At 42.7% G+C, this 16,037-nt stretch overlaps 1 long non-coding RNA gene across 2 annotated transcripts in view; it reads right to left on the minus strand.

The window, feature by feature from the left end:
- LOC115063146 overlaps positions 1-15,451 on the minus strand; it is a 33,039-nt gene extending 17,588 nt beyond the window's left edge. Inside the window, exons 1-3 of one of the 2 annotated variants that reach the window (XR_003843031.1) lie at positions 15,292-15,451; positions 9,569-9,720; positions 7,903-7,976 (exon numbers count right to left, since the gene is read on the minus strand). This is a non-coding gene — a long non-coding RNA (uncharacterized LOC115063146). The remainder of the gene's footprint in view (positions 1-7,902; positions 7,977-9,568; positions 9,721-15,291) is intronic. The other variant, XR_003843032.1, reaches the window with a different exon arrangement.
- Between the last annotated feature and the right edge of the window lie 586 nt (positions 15,452-16,037).

Here is a 16,037-nt window from a genome sequence, read left to right on the forward strand (position 1 = left end):
AAAAAAAAAAAAAGAATTCTAAAACCTCTAACACACTGCCCACCGAGTTTACAGATCCTCCAGCTATAAGGCCTGGCTTTGGGCCTAAATGCTTGCATGTTTTATTAATACAAAAACCCGTCTGTATAAAACAGGCAAATTAATGTATATAGAGTTTTAGCCAAAGATGAGGAGAAATTCTCGATGCCTCTGTCTCACCCTTAGCTAAGTTAGAACTTACAAAAAAAAGATATTAATCAAGGGTTGGAGGTATAGGTTAATGGTAGCAAGTATGAGACCCTAAGTTAAACACAAGTCATCTAAAAATTTTTTTTAAATGTGAAGCAAAAAAAAAAATCAGGAACTAGACACATCAAGATTTAGCCATAGGCCCCAGGAGCCTGCACTTACCTGACCGGGAAGGTCTTCCTCCAAGTGCTAAATACCAGAGCTCTGCTTCAGATACTTTTCACCACCACCCCCAACCTGGCCTTTCTGGAAGGGTCTTTAGTTCTTAAAGAATGGCTTTAATCTTAGCATCTTCCTGGTCCCAGGACAAAGGCAGAACAGACCTACCTAGGCCAGTTTGAATGGTCTGTTGTTATTTGTGTCCTGGGGGCTGGACTTAATTTGGGCTGCAATCTGGGGAGAGATCTGGCAGGGAGCCAGATGGGAGTCTCTAATCAATGTGACCTGACCTCAACTTCCTTTTCAGGTTGGTGGGGGAGTTTCACAAGTGCCTGGAACTGCCGGTTGCTTCCTTCTAGAAACTGTTTAAGGCTACTCTGTGAAAGGAAACCTGAAGTAAAGATCCTCTGCAATTACATTCCTGACTGTGTGGCCCCGAGTTTTAAAAAAATGACTGTAACTTCTGATGATAATACCATTAATCTTTCTCTGTCAAGTACTGTCACAAATGTATTTTTGACATAATTTACCAGAAATTAGAAATACCCCTTTCGGGTGTGTGTATATGTGTGTGTGTGTGTGTGTGTGTGAAAAAAAAAAAAAAGAAATACCCCTTTCATGTTATTGATGCCACAAGTGGAAACAAGTAATTGTAAATGACTACCACTTGAGTATATAACTCAACTAGGGATTTTCACTGGAAATGGGTAATGTATCATTTTAAATGTGTATGGTTTTAGGCAAAGCTGAAGGAAAACTCCTTTGTTTAATTTAAGAAGATTGTTGGGCGGTGGTGGCGCATGCCTTTAATCCCAGCACTCGGGAGGCAGAGGCAGGCAGATTTCTGAGTTCGAGGCCAGCCTGGTCTACAGCGTGAGTTCCAGGACAGCCANGGCTANACAGAGAAACCCTGTCTCGAAAAAAACAAATTAAAAAAAATTTAATAAGATTATCTTTGTTCCCCCATTGGAGCATGCAATAAAGGACAACAGGAACAACCCCATTTTAGTACAGTCAAAACACAGACAACTGAAAAAGAGACCTAGAAAAGTACTGGAGAAAAAAAATGACACTGGTCTGCACAATTAATTTGAGGGGAAGATTTAACCAAAAAAAATCATCAAGGAGACAAGGAGCAGCATAAACAAATGGGAGTGCACGGCCAAGAGAGCTGAGTAAGGAGACAATGTCAGGAGCACAAGGAAGTCTCTACAAGTCACACATGGAAGAAAAGGCTAGTGCTAAAATCTATAAAGAACTTGCTTGCACTAGGTGGCAGTGGTGCACACCTTTAAACCCAGCACTCAGGAGGCAGAGACAGGTAGGTCTCTTGAGTTTGAGGCCAACCTGATCTACAACCTGCATTCCAGGATAGCCAGGGCTGCACGGAGAAACCCTGTCTCAAACAGAGAACTCAGTTGCAACAAAACAATGACTCAACTTAATAATATAGACTTCAATAGGCATTTCTTTTTTTTCCCCACACAGGTTATATGCCCATAGGAGCAAGAAGGGGCGTGGAGGGGGGGTCACTTTGTCTCTGGGTAATGCACCTGTTTCCAGGAACAGGATATTGACTGGGTAATCAATAGACACTTCTTGAAGAAAGACATACATACATGTGGTCAATCAACATATGAAGGATTGCTCATAAATGATACTGATGGGGAGGATTCCATATCTCCCCTGTCTGCTCAAGAGTTCATGAATCTATCACCTCAGTCCCAGGAGTTCTGGGCTGAAAGGTGTGTGTTATCACACCAGGCTATAGTAAATTCCAATTATGAGCACTCCTTCTGGTATTCATTTCCCTTCGATAAGCAACGACATCAGTGGCAAGACCACTGACCCTTTGACTGGAAGTTGTTGAACTCCTTTTTCTTCTATGTTTCCCACTTGCCTTTACAGAAAACATGATGGCTTAAGCCTGGTAGGCTACCTGTATACCAGAACTGCTATTCTGCACATTCTACAGATGCAGTGAGGAAACTACACAGTGATTCTAGGTGATTGCTCTGGCTTCGGAAGGCACAGCCCCAGTCAAGACAGTTTTAGTGTGAGGGGACCTTTTGCTGTGGTGTCAGCCTGTGACACTGTGACTGATCTCCCATTTCCTCTGGTGCTGTTTCCCCTCTCTGCACTAGTCCTCTGCCTAATGCACACCTAGTTCCATAGACTGTCTGTGCGAGGAGATAAAGCAAACTTGGGAGAATTATGATTTGCAGTGAACTCTAGATGGCTTGGGACCACTTCCACCTTATAAGGGAGAAGTGCTCTCTCTGGTGGTCTAGCTAGGAACTGCTTGGACAGGAGGTATTGGGGACCTTTACTCTGCAAGTGGTACCACTTTTGTTTGGACCTGGGAATCAAGGAATTCCTTAGCTCCTGGCATCAGCTTGTGTTGCAGTTTTTCATTAGGCCCACGTACTGGCACTACTTAGTGCCTTGACATCGACCAGTGTTCCAATTCAAGCCTTAGAATGTTTGAGGCTTGCCAGCTCTGTGGAACTCTTCAACCAACCAGGGCTTTTAATCTTTTTTCCTGCTCAGCCCCTCTACCCTCCGGACTTCCAGGACCCAGTTCTTCCTGCCTATGGGGACCGTAATTACAGAGCAGGGCTTAACGGCAGCTGTGACCCTGTAGCTATGCAGGGACAGATCCTCAAGATAGATCCCTGTTGAAGATACGTTCTTGGGGATGCACCTACTGGCCGCTCAATCTTGATAAACGGAGATGCACATCCTAGCACANCAGTTTTGCTTATCTCAAACAGGCCTGCATAGCACACTACTCACCTCTGAGGTATTTTGGAGGAATCCATCCCTGAGCTAAGTTCTGCTCTCTGTGGTTTAATGTCTCCAGAGCCAAGAGGTTAGTGAGGCCTTTATAACATCGACTCTATCATTTTGAATTCCTTCTGCATCAGTCTCCGGGATAAAAATTGTTGGTGGGGCTGGAGAGATGGCTCAGTGGTTAAGAGCACTGACTGCTCTTCCAAAGGAACTGAGTTCAAATCCTAGCAACCACATGGTGGCTCACAACCATCTGTAATGGGATCTGATGCCCTCTTCTGGTGTGTCTGAAGACTGCAACAATGTACTCACATATATAAAATAAATAAATCTTTTTTAAAAAAAAAGATTTGTCGGTGTGCAAATATGAGGACCCTAGTTCAAAACCCTAGCACCCAACAGGAGGATCCATGGAGACCTGCTGCCAGCCAGCCTAGCCCCAGGTTTAGTGAGACACCCCCATCTCAAGGGAATAATGTCCAGAGTGAAGAGCAGGCCATGCTAAATCCTCCTCTGGCCCCTACCCCAACACAAAGTTTTAAAAAAGATTCTGAAGACAAACCCCATTCATGTAGGGGTGGGGGACAGCTGTTCATGGAGGCCAGATGTTATAAAGGCCTCACTAACCTCTTGGCTCTGGAGACATTAAACCACAGAGAGCAGAACTTAGCTCAGGGATGGATTCCTCCAAAATACCTCAGAGGTGAGTAGTGTGCTATGCAGGCCTGTTTGAGATAAGCAAAACTGNTGTGCTAGGATGTGCATCTCCGTTTATCAAGATTGAGCGGCCAGTAGGTGCATCCCCAAGAACGTATCTTCAACAGGGATCTATTTTGCATAGCTACAGGGTCACAGCTGCCCTTAAGTCCTGGGCTGTAATTGCACTCCCTGCGGTCTTATCAGGAAAAGTGTGATTCAGCCAGGTGGGCAAGCTGAAAAGAACACTAGCACACTTTAAAATCCTTGCTGTGTGAATCACCACCCATCTGCCCAGGTGGCCAGACTTGCAGGCTCCTGCCTCTTAAATTGCTCAAAGCGTAAGCTGGGTCCTGGACATGAAAGGAATTTAAGTATTACAGAGACTGTAAAGTGAATAAGCCTAAGGTGTATATAAGTTAGTAAAATTTTCTATCGGAGGCCTGATCTTCTTTGGGCACTAGCAACAGCTGGCCAGACTTTTCCAGTAAAGAGCTTTTCCTTTATTAATCTCTTAAGTGTGCAGGGTGATATTTCTCGCTGTGGTGGCATATTATTTCTATAACAAGCTAACTCCCCAAACCCTCCTCGAAGTATCTTAAAGCACCACATCAACGAGTCTACTCAGACCTATTCCTGGGACAGTTTGGTGTCCGCAGTAGGTTTTTCTAACAGAAGACAGATCACCCTCTAAACTTTGTCAGTTCCTGAGCTCCAAATTAGATGGCAACTAGCAGGCTGTAGAGGGAGAAAAATAAAGCTTTACTTCCTCGGCTCCCCCAGAGCCTCAAATGCAACACTCAGCACAGGCTTGGCACTCAGAAGTATCTTCCCACCAGTAGTGGAAATCTGAAACCAATGGCCTAGAACTCTGCATAAAATTCATCTGAACGGGATGCCCAGAGTATGGACTTTAGGCGCATCCCTTACTTCCTCCATTCAGTGGTCCCTTCTCAATCTGGCCTTGAGAGAAAGAAAAAGGCCTCTGATCTCCTGCCAGGTCTTGTCTGCTGTAGCCTCTGACCCCTTCCAGAGGTGTAGCTAGAAGTTTACTTCGGACACGGCTTGAGGGAGCCACCTCCCAGTTCTCCAGCCATCTTCAAACTCTAGCCAGGGCTCAAACCTGGGAGTTCCAGGGCACTGAATGACCTGGAATTGGCTATAGGGCCAGAGCATTGGCCAACTTGTTCTTGTACTTGGAATCTTTTATGCTAAAACAAGAGCTGGGCCTGTCCCTTTGTCATCTGTTGACCCTTTCCCCCAATTTCTATCCTAGGCTGATTTGGAAGCTTACCAATCATTCTGATGTGAGAATTAATTTCCTTATAAGAACAGTTTATTATGGTTCATTTAAGCTGCTGGACCAATCCTGACTTTCAATGTGCCATTTCTGAATCTGTAACATTCTACTGTTTCCCATTTTTGTGTCTCATACCTAATTCTCCCTGCATGCCTGAAGCACAGGGCCAGAATTTCTAGGTTGGACTCTTCACTTATTTTTGGATCAGAACCAGCACATCTTGAGCAAAACTTGAAGCCTGCTATTCCATTGCTTCCTCTTCTGAAGCATGGGCATACTAGCAATATATACCTCTAATGTGCTAATGAGAAAAGAAGCAATGAACTGGACTAGAAATTGTAATTCATAAAAATGACAGTATTATCTCACAGAATATATATTGTTGGAGTAAATAATAAATGATTAGAACTAATCTAGGAGCTGTAGACAATGGAACAGTGTTTACACATTTATCTTTCATTTAACCCCCCAACAACATTTCGGTAATTGTTAAATACACACTCCCACTTGTTTGTGTATGTTTTTAATTAAATATAATTAATTGATTTAAATATTTTTTAATTTTAAAAAATTTAATTAAAAAGTCTGAAACAGTGGTGTAAAGCTTTCTACTTGTTTTGAACTCAAAGTTTCTGCTTCTAGAGCTGAGACAGAAGGATCTGGTTCTGCAGGACTTTAATCCCAGCACCTGGGAAGCAGCAGCAGAAGGCTACCTGTGAGTTATAGGTAAACCTGGTCTTTACAGTCAATCTCAGGTCATTTCGGGACTACGCAGTGGGACTGTGTCGCAAAGGAAAAAGGACCTGACACAAGGTACAACATTCACAGATACTTCCTATATGAAGTGAACCAAGCCAGGCTTTTAGAGAAATGCAAATACTGCACGTTATTACCTTCGTGAAATCTAAATCCATTACATTCAGAGACAGAAACTAGAGAGGTGGTGACTTGGAAGTTGAAGGTGGGGGTGGGGTGGTGGAGAAGTGGTGGTCAAAATATGAAAAGTTTCAATTAGATAGGAGAAATGATTTTTAAAACTCAGTTTCACTTAATTATTTTGTGTGGGTGGGTGCTCTGACTGCCCCCACCGCATGTGTACCTGGTATGTGTGAAGGTCAGAAGAGAGCACTGGATCCCCTGCAACAGGAATTACTGACAGTTGTGAGCTCCCTTATGGCAGCTAGGAAATCGAACCTGGGTCCTCTTCAGGACCATTCAGTGTTTCAACTGCTGAGCCATCTCTCCAGCCCCAGAGGAAAGATTTTTGAGATCTCGTTTCAGTATAATCACTATGGTAATAAGAGAATGTTGAGCTTTGAAAATTCTGTGAGTCTATTTCTAATGTTCATATCAGATAAACTAAATACGTCAGATAATAGTTATATTAATTTGCTTGACTGAATCATTCCGAGACAAGCTTAAAAATCAGAGAAAAGTATGGAGATGATGAGGGAAGAAGCACTTCATTCTCATTCTCATTCTCTCTCTCTCTCTCTCTCTCTCTCTCTCTCTCTCTCTCTCTCTCTCTCTGTTTTTTTCGAGACAGGGTTTCTCTGTGTAGCCCTGACTGTCCTCGAACTCAGAAATCCACCTGCCTCTGCCTCCCAAGTGCTCGGATTAAAGGCATGTGCCACCACGCCCGGCTTCCTTTTAAGTTTTACACATTAGCAGCACATGCTTCTCACTGACCTGGGAACTGTTAGGTAGCACATGGGGACCCGCTCCTTCCGAGTGTTTAGATTACTCTACTGTACCACTGTGCCTGGTTCCATGGATGTCTTTGCTTTTATTTGTTGTCTCTCTGTTTGATTTGGGCTTTCCTTTGTTTTATAACTTGCCTGGACAATGATCTGGAAGGCAGCCTGAAAAGAAGGCAGCTTAATGGAATTTATGATCATTTGTTCTGACCATTTTCAGGTTGGCAAGACAGTGTAAAAGGCAGATGTAATTATCTGTCATTTTCCAGGAGACTATTAAGAGCCAGTCTCTAAAAGGAGGCTTTAAATGAAAGTTGGCCACAGCAATACCTCTGATCTGCTTCTGACTCCTTACAGTGATGTTGTCTTCTATGGTGGGGAGATCTTTAGCAGGGCTGAAAACAAAACTCCCGGGCTGGTGAGATGGCTCAGTGGTTAAGAGCACCGACTGCTCTTCCAAAGGTCCTGAGTTCAAATCCCAGCAACCACATGGTGGCTCACAACCATCCGTAATGAAATCTGATGCCCTCTTCTGAAGTGTCTGAAGACAGCTACAGTGTACTTGCATATAATAAATAAATAAATCTTAAAAAAAAAAAAAAAACTCCCTACATGGGTTCCTAAATACTGACTCCTAATACGGTTTCTTGGCCGATTAGTTTGTCTTTCTGATTCTTACTTTACATATAGCTTATTACCAGAAAGTAGACAACACCCTTTGTTCTTGATAATGGGTTAAGTATGACTATGAATTCTACTGTAAATAGAAACTCACAGGGGATTGTAATACAAACCAGGTATTTTGTGTTCTTCACTTTAAGCACAAACTACTAAAGAAATCCATAATGGCAGAAAATCACTTTTTCTTAATTTAGAGAGACCATCCTAGCACTACAATCCAAAGCATACAATAACGAACATGAACAAATTCACTTTGTTACATAAGAAAAACAATGTAAAAATGCTAGACATAAACAGAGTCAGAAACTTATAGATCACTTGTCACTGTAGGAGTTGCTTTGACCTTACCCCAAAAGGAATAAGTGCATACACCAATCTATGGGACTCCATCAAACTCCTCTGAATAGGTGAAGATAAGGTAGCTAAAGAGTTTGAGAGAGAAAAAAAAATTCAGAGACACAGATAAGCGTTGGAGAATTTATGGACTAGGGAACTCATGCAGATTATAGGGGAAATTAGAACTTCTCTTACTAATTATGTTATTTTAAAAAACTAAAATAAATGGAAAATATTACTGCATTAGATGTATGTAAATTCCATTTTCATTGTGCTTTTTATGAATAGAATCTGAACTCAGGCACATGCCAGGTAGGAATTCTACCACTGAGCTATGCCCCCAGCCTGAAATTTTTCATATGAAAATGATATGAAATTGGTAACTGGATGGGAAGGGATACATGCCAATACTGACTTAAGCATTACAAAAAGGGCAAAATTAATCATTTGTCAGCTGATGGACAAAGAAATATATATATATATATATATATATATATATATGAATATATGTACATACATACATACATATACATACACACACACACACACACACACACACACACACCAAAACACGTGATAGCCTTCAAAAAGAAGTGAATTCTGAGACTGGGTTGCTCAGCTGCTGAAGTGATAAAGGCCATCAAACAACTGCTCTGCAAGAACAAGGAACTTAATGCTCTCCCCAGAACCCAAGTACAAAAGACTGGGTCAGGGGACTATTTCGAGGTCTCAATCTGTAAAGTGCTTATCCAGTAAGCATAGTGATCTAAATTCAACCCCCCAAATCCACATAAAACTCTTGGAGGGGTAACTTGTAATGCCACCCTTGGAGAAGCAGAACAACAGAAGCTCTAGGGGGCACTGCTTGTGGACGTTGTACATCGTGGTGCGGAGCCTAGTGCGCACCACGATGTACAACGTCCACAAGCAGAGGTATACACATATATGCTGGCAAAACATTCATACACATAAAAAAAAAATCCTTGTAATAATATTGGCCCAAGGCTAGTGAGGTAAAGATGGGCACAGATCCCTTGGGGTCATGCTTCCAGGAAGGATTCCAGACCAATGAGAGACCCTAGCTAAAGAACAAAATGGTATAGATGGCCTGCAAATGATGTGGGAGACTTTTTACTTTTTTTCTTTTTTGAGACTTTTACTTTTTTACAGCCAGAGGTTTTTTTTTTTTAACTAAGGAGACACAACCACACGTCTAGTCACCTCAGAATGGGAACTTACAACAGTCTAAAGTAACCACTACACCAAAGTCAGACTTGTGAACCAGTTTTTACTGGACCTACTAACAGCAACATGAGTGAGGAGGTACCTACAAGGAGCAGAAGTGACTCAAAAGCAGCTCCATCACCAAAGCCCACCTCAACACAAAGGCACTTTCCAGCTTGCAGGTAGCTTGATCATCCAAACATCTCATCTCTGTGAAGCTGGGTTTCCCAGTCTCCACACCTAGACTTGTGTACTCCTTTTCATACAGCTAGGGAGGCCCTCCAAAATATCTGCCAATTTCCTGTTCTCTCAGCCATTTGCTGCTCACGAGATGTCCCACACCCTCCTGGACATGTTTCCATTTGGAGAAAACCACCATACAAAACAAAAGGTGCATATATGCCTACAGTGTACGGGATCCCATGCAAACACATACCTGCACATATGCACTTACCCTGCCACACACCAAAGGAAGAAAACTCTTCCATTTGCAACAGCATACAAGAAACTTGTATGAAGTGAAAACAGCCAGGCCTACACAGAAGGACAAAATTTCAATCTTCTCTAAGTCAATCATATTCATGGGAGCAGAGCTGAATGATGTACCTGCAGGGGATGGAGAATGGAGATTAAGGAGAAAGGAAAGACAGTGATCAAAGTAGACTGAAACTTCAATTAGACGGGAGGAATTTTTGAGATCACTGCAATGGATGGGGATTACTAACAACAACAGGGTGCTACATGTTCCAAAACTGCTAAAGAAACATTTCAAATGCTCATGTCAGAAACCACCAGTATTTTAGGTGTCAGATAAGTTAGTCTCTTGATTTCATCATTCCATATCATGCATATAATCATATTGTGGCCCCAGATACTTACACAACTTTTCAATGTACAATAGTGTGAAAAAGTCAAAAGTTTCTGTGCATGGTGAAAACAAAATGTATTTAAATGCCTTCCTCTCTAGTAGGCTATCATTCAGATCTGACTAGCCTTCCCTACAGAGGTCCTGTATAAGAGGAGCTAGGAATCAGGATTACTAAAGGAAATGTCATTCTCGGTGTGAAAATGAACCATAGTCAATAGCCCTTTTCCCCTGACACTAGGATCAATACTAATTTCCTAGTTCAGATTAATGATTCCACAGCTTATTCCATAAATACCCATTTCTTGAATTTTATTTCATTTTTTTTTCTCTTTTAATACCACGGAGGAAAATGTGAGACAAACTAAGATGTGAGACAAACTGGGAACATCTGGTTCCCCAGATTCTGCCAGAAATATAGGTACACTAAAATTCATAGGCGCTAAATATAGGTACACTAAAATTCATAGGAGTTAAATATAGGTACACTAAAATTCATAGGAGTTAAATATAGGTACACTAAAATTCTCTGCAGTTAAGAACAGTTGCTGACCTCCCAAAGGACCCGAGTTCAGTTTCCAGCACCCACATCAGGGAGCTCACAACTGCCTATAACTTCAGCTCCAGAGAATCCGACCCCCCTCTGGCCTCTAAGGGTGCTGGCGCTCATGTGCACATACCCACACAGAGTCACAAACATCAACACATATCATTTTTAAAACAACCTTTAAAAAATTCATGTTTATATATATATATATATATATATATATAGTAGTTTTAGTAATTTATTTATGTAATATAGAAGGCCTTATGGCTGTGGGCTAGTAACACTTTCAGGTTCCCCAATGTCAGCTGTGTATAGTAAATCAGGAGAATAGTAGTGGCATTTCCATGGAATTTAATTTAAATTGTAATTAGAGTTTGGGGCAGGCACAGTTTACAGTCGCAAATTTGAAAAAACGTGAATGATTCAAATTTTAATGTGCACTAAGCTCATCCCTGAGTTCCTGTTTTGCCTTTCAGATTAGAGATTATAGGCTCTACATGAAATAGGAAGTGCTATCCTATCATCAAATAAAATAGATTCTTTCACAGGGGTCCTGCTATTATGTAGGTCAGAGCAGTCCCAGTTAGTACACAGAAACCTAACTTTGTCAGAAATATGACTAAAGGAAAATGTTACTGTATTTTAATACTGAAATGTGTTTATGCCCCACACTAAAGTTCCTGTCCCAGACTCCTCCAGGATAAATCTTCCTGACACAATATGCATCATCCTACAAACCATTATTTTTATGTTTTGCTACAAAGCAGATGGCAACTGGTAGGCTGCAAAGAGCAAAAATAAAGTGTTACTCCTTTGGCTCACCCAGAACTGCAAACACAGTATTCACAAGAGCAGCCAGTCTGGCACTCAGAAACCAAGGCACTAAATTCATTCTATCTAGGCACAAAGCAGATACGTATATTCTGGCCAGCACTTACTGGTTTGCTGATCTTCCCTTAATCTGTCCACTGCTACCCTCCCTTAGACCCTGCTAGATGCTCACCAATAAGAACCTGAAAATACGCCAGTCTCATCAACACACCAGAACATATTGATAGGCTGCCGCGTTTTGAGACTGCATCACTGGTTCTGTCCCTTCCCCTTCGTCCTTGTAGTCACCTTTCACTCTGGCTCCCAGGTGTATGCACTCTGGTAGCTGGGTGTGGCTCGGCACATCCTTTCTTCTGCCAGCTCTGGTCTCATTGTTTCCGCCCAAAGGCCTCAGGGAAAGCTGCTAATCTACTAGAAGCTTGCACCAGAAATAGACCCAGGAAATCACATCACACATTCCCCATTCCAACCTCCAACCTTGGTTTGACCCTGTGAGGTTCCTAGGCATTGGTGGGTCAAATGGTTCCTGAACCTAGGCATCTTTCATGCTTAAACATAAAAACTGCCTGGTCTGTCCCATTTTTATTTGTTAATATTTCCCCAAATCTGTGTTTGAGTTACACTCTATCATCACTGAAGTAGGAATTCATTTTCCTCTTCAGTGAGCCGCAGTATATTGTGAGCCATTTTAGCTGCTAATTCAATCCCTGCTTTTAATGTGCTATGTATAAACCCTGGCGCTACAGCTTTTTTTTTTTTGCTTGACTTTCATCATATTCCTAAGCAGCAGAGATGTTTCATGATATTAGTTTCTGCTATAGAATCCTCAGGATTATAATATCCTTCTATTATATTTATGCTTTTTGTTGTTTTATTTTTAGGTAGGAAGTCAACACGTATCCCTGCCTGCCATCAAACACACAGTGCCTTTCTACATCATAGTCCAAGCCATCTGGTTTGTTAGAGCCCCACTCTTCAACTCAAAAACAATTAGCCAGTAAGGAAGAAAACAACATGACATTGTTTACAAAGATTTTTGGATGTGGACCCCAAAGCAACAAAAGTGACCACAGATAAGCGGGACTATTCCAGATTAAGGCACTTTGGCACAGCAAAGCAAAGCAAACGAGAATACAGACACAGCATCCAGAAAGGAAGAAAGTTGAAATATACCTACTAAGAGGTTTGATAACAGTATAAGGAACTCAACTCTATATTCAGTAGGAAAAAAAAAACAATTTCAAAATGACTAGAAAATCTCAATAGACTTCTAACAGGCCCCCAGACCTTAGCACAATGACACCATGTTAGAGGCACCATTATGACCTTCAAACCCAACAAACAGGCCCTAACACCTGCTGAAATGGGTTAGAGAGACCTAATCCATCAAAGATCTAAGTCTGTAGTTCTGAGAAAGTCCCAAAATGTAGTAACACTGGTTTTTTTGTTTTTCAGTTCTCCCCCCCCCCCGCCACCTTTGGCTTCTGTAGTTCTGCTTCTTAATATCTTAAGTGTGACAACCAGGATGTGGTTTTTGTGCATAAAAGACAAAGGGCTATAAGGATCAGGGCTGCATGATTTGGGCAAGTTCCTAGTGTAGTCACCAACTAGCAAGACTTTCTATTCAGCTTTAAAAGTGTCCTCTGGTGGTCTCTGCATTTATTATCATTATCACTGTTGGTAGTATTATAAACAGTTGATTTATTTGTGTTGTTTGTTTGTTTTTGTTTCAAGCAAGATCTCCTTTACCTTTAAATTGATCTTCCTTTCTCTGTTTCTCAAGTGCTGAAATTACAGGCATATGATGCCAGTCTCTAGTAATGATAAGCTGTTTCTATTATGCTAGGAGGCTATACCACTCAGTAAGTGCTTACCACAACAGGCAAGAGAACCCGAGTTCAACCCCCAGAACTTATCTAAACCTATCTCTGTGGGGAGTGAAGGGAGGCAAAGATATATGAATCCCTGGAACTTCCTGGATAGGCAGCCTAGCTTAACTGGTAAAATCCCAGGCCTGTTGGAGACCCTATCTCAAAACAAAAAACAAAACAAAACAAAACAAAAAACCAAGGTGACCCAGGGTATGGTAGTGCACACCTTTAGTTCCTGCCTAAAGCAGAGGCAGAGACAGGCAGATCTTTTTAAGTTTGAGACCAGACAGAGCTACATGATAAAACCCTGTCTCAAAACAAGCAAACAAACAAGAAAACAAAATTAAAGTGGATGGTGCTTAAGGAATGACACAAGGTTGACTCTTATCACACACGGGTATCAGTATGCAGGACCAAACACACTTTTTTTTCATGCAGCATATAAATAAAATCCATTTGGGAGTGTTCTGGGCTTCCTACAGCTCCTCACTGGTATGGGTCCCCAGGAATTGGATTCCCACAATACCACATGGGTAGGAGGAACAGATCAACCCAAAGGCCCTATTACCTGGGATTTGGTACAGGGAAGAAGACCCATTACCCACTTCTGGTAACCTGAGTCTAAAAGACAACCTATGGGCATAAAGTTCCTGATATTTGCATCATATTTTCTATAATCTGTAATGCTGCTATGGGCAAGGTGGAGACAGACTGAGAAGGTGACGAAATTCAGTCCTGTATCCATAACTATTTTTCTTGTTAATGTGAGGGAGCATTTGAATCCTGGTCAGTAGGAACATTACTTGGTAATTAGAACTGAAGCCCTCCAGTAACACTTTCAAGGTTATGTCACCTCTATTGCAGGCTGTGTGCAAAAGTTTGGCACTGAGGCATCAAGTTGTGGTCTAGAAAATGTACTGGGCCACACTCATCACTATCCTGATACACTTGTGAGACACAGGTTGGCTAGGGATGGTAGCTCAACAGTTTTCCAAGGACAGTCCTGTGATGGGTGCTGCTTCCTGCAAATTGTTAAAAATTTAAATTCTAGGAAGCATCCCCCCCCCACACAAAAAAAATGAAGGAAAAAAAACTCTTATTGGTGAAGCAGCAGCCTGTGTCTAAACAAGTCCCTCAGAGAAACAGAATGCCTGGAACAATGTAAGAAGCAGTAACCTGCTTCATCCCTTGCTTCTCTAATTAATAAAGCATCAAGATGTCTGGCCCTTCAGAATCTTTAAGAGTCTGCTTAAGCGGGCGTGGTGGCGCACGCCTTTTAATCCCAGCACTCGGGAGGCAGAGGCAGGCGGATTTCTGAGTTCGAGGCCAGCCTGGTCTACAGAGTGAGTTCCAGGACAGCCAGGGCTATACAGAGAAACCCTGTCTCGAAAAACCATTAAAAAAAAAAAAAAAAGGAAAAAAGAGTCTGCTTAAGGTTTTGAAGAGTTTGGGAAGTAGCACAAAAGAATTTCAAATGCAAAGTGCTATGACATCCTAACCAGATTACAGGCAGGATCCAAGGGCAGGCCTGGATTCTGACCTCAGGTTAAGATTGATTTTCCCACCGGGGTCCTGCTCTTGAATAGCAAACTCTCTCACCAGCAACAAACTACCGTGGCCTTAAGTATTACTTGTCCACCCCCACTCCTCACTGGGGCCATATAGCCGCACCAGGAGCTAACAGCCCCGAAGAAAAATGCCTGGAGGAAAAGTTTGCTTTATTTATTTATTTATTTATTTATTTATTTATTTATTTATTTATTTATCTATCCAAAAGGTGTGAAAGCAGTCCCATCAAAGAGAGCACTCAGCCAACCCTATCCCCAGAGCACTCTCCAGGTGGCTCTTTGTGCTCTAACTGTTCCAATTCAAATATAAATGACAGTTGCTGGAATGTGAAGTGTAAAACTAAAGCCTACTTTCCCCCCACAGCTCACAGCGGACTACAGAATCCACAGAACCCGCAAGAGCAGCATTTGTTAATTTGTAACTCCAAACAACCATCCCAACGGAGACAGACTGGATCTGAAACCAAAGAAGGGCCCAGACAGTTTCATACGAACACGATCTAGATGTGTGAGTACTGGCCAGCAACAGTTTCTTGCCCACTTCTGATCTTTGCTTCATCTTTTAGGGTCCATCTTTTATCTCGCTGATCTCTAACCTAAAACAAAACAAAACAAAGCCAGAGGCCAACACACCGGAAACAGCGACACGCGCCGCTGTGGCGTCATCAACAGTCGCCAGGAGTTCGGTCCGTACTCATCCACCCCCCCAGCCCCCAATCTCCTCACTTCGGTTCCCACCTCTTTGAGCCTTTGGCAGCTGGAGGTTTCAAACCCTGAGCCGGAGAGACCCCGCCGCGACATCCCACCTTGTCCTCTTCCCTGGGGCTGACCGATCCAGCCGCATGGTCTCCGGGAGCGTCCGCAACAGTAGCGGCAGTAGCAACACCCGGCCCGATCCCAGAAGCCTCTGCGAAGGCCGCCACCCCCAGGAGCTCGTGGCAGCTTTCCGGGACCACCCAAGACGCAGTGCTGCTGCGCGTTCCTCCTCCATCCCCAGCCCGCTCCAACGTCCAACCAGGGCTTGACACCCCTCCCCCCCCCACACCCCAGAGTTGCCTGGAGTTGGCGGGCCAACTCCATACAACCAGCAACAGTTTAGCATCTTTTATGCTAAAGCATACACACACACACACACACACACACACACACACACACATATCTTTGGTTTTTTGAGACAGGGTTTCTCTGTGTAGCCCTGGCTGTCCTGGAACTCACTCTGTAGACCAGGCTGGCCTCGAACT

Source organism: Mus pahari, chromosome X, assembly GCF_900095145.1.
Source record: "Mus pahari chromosome X, PAHARI_EIJ_v1.1, whole genome shotgun sequence".
In the NCBI taxonomy this organism is placed as follows: domain Eukaryota; kingdom Metazoa; phylum Chordata; class Mammalia; order Rodentia; family Muridae; genus Mus; species Mus pahari.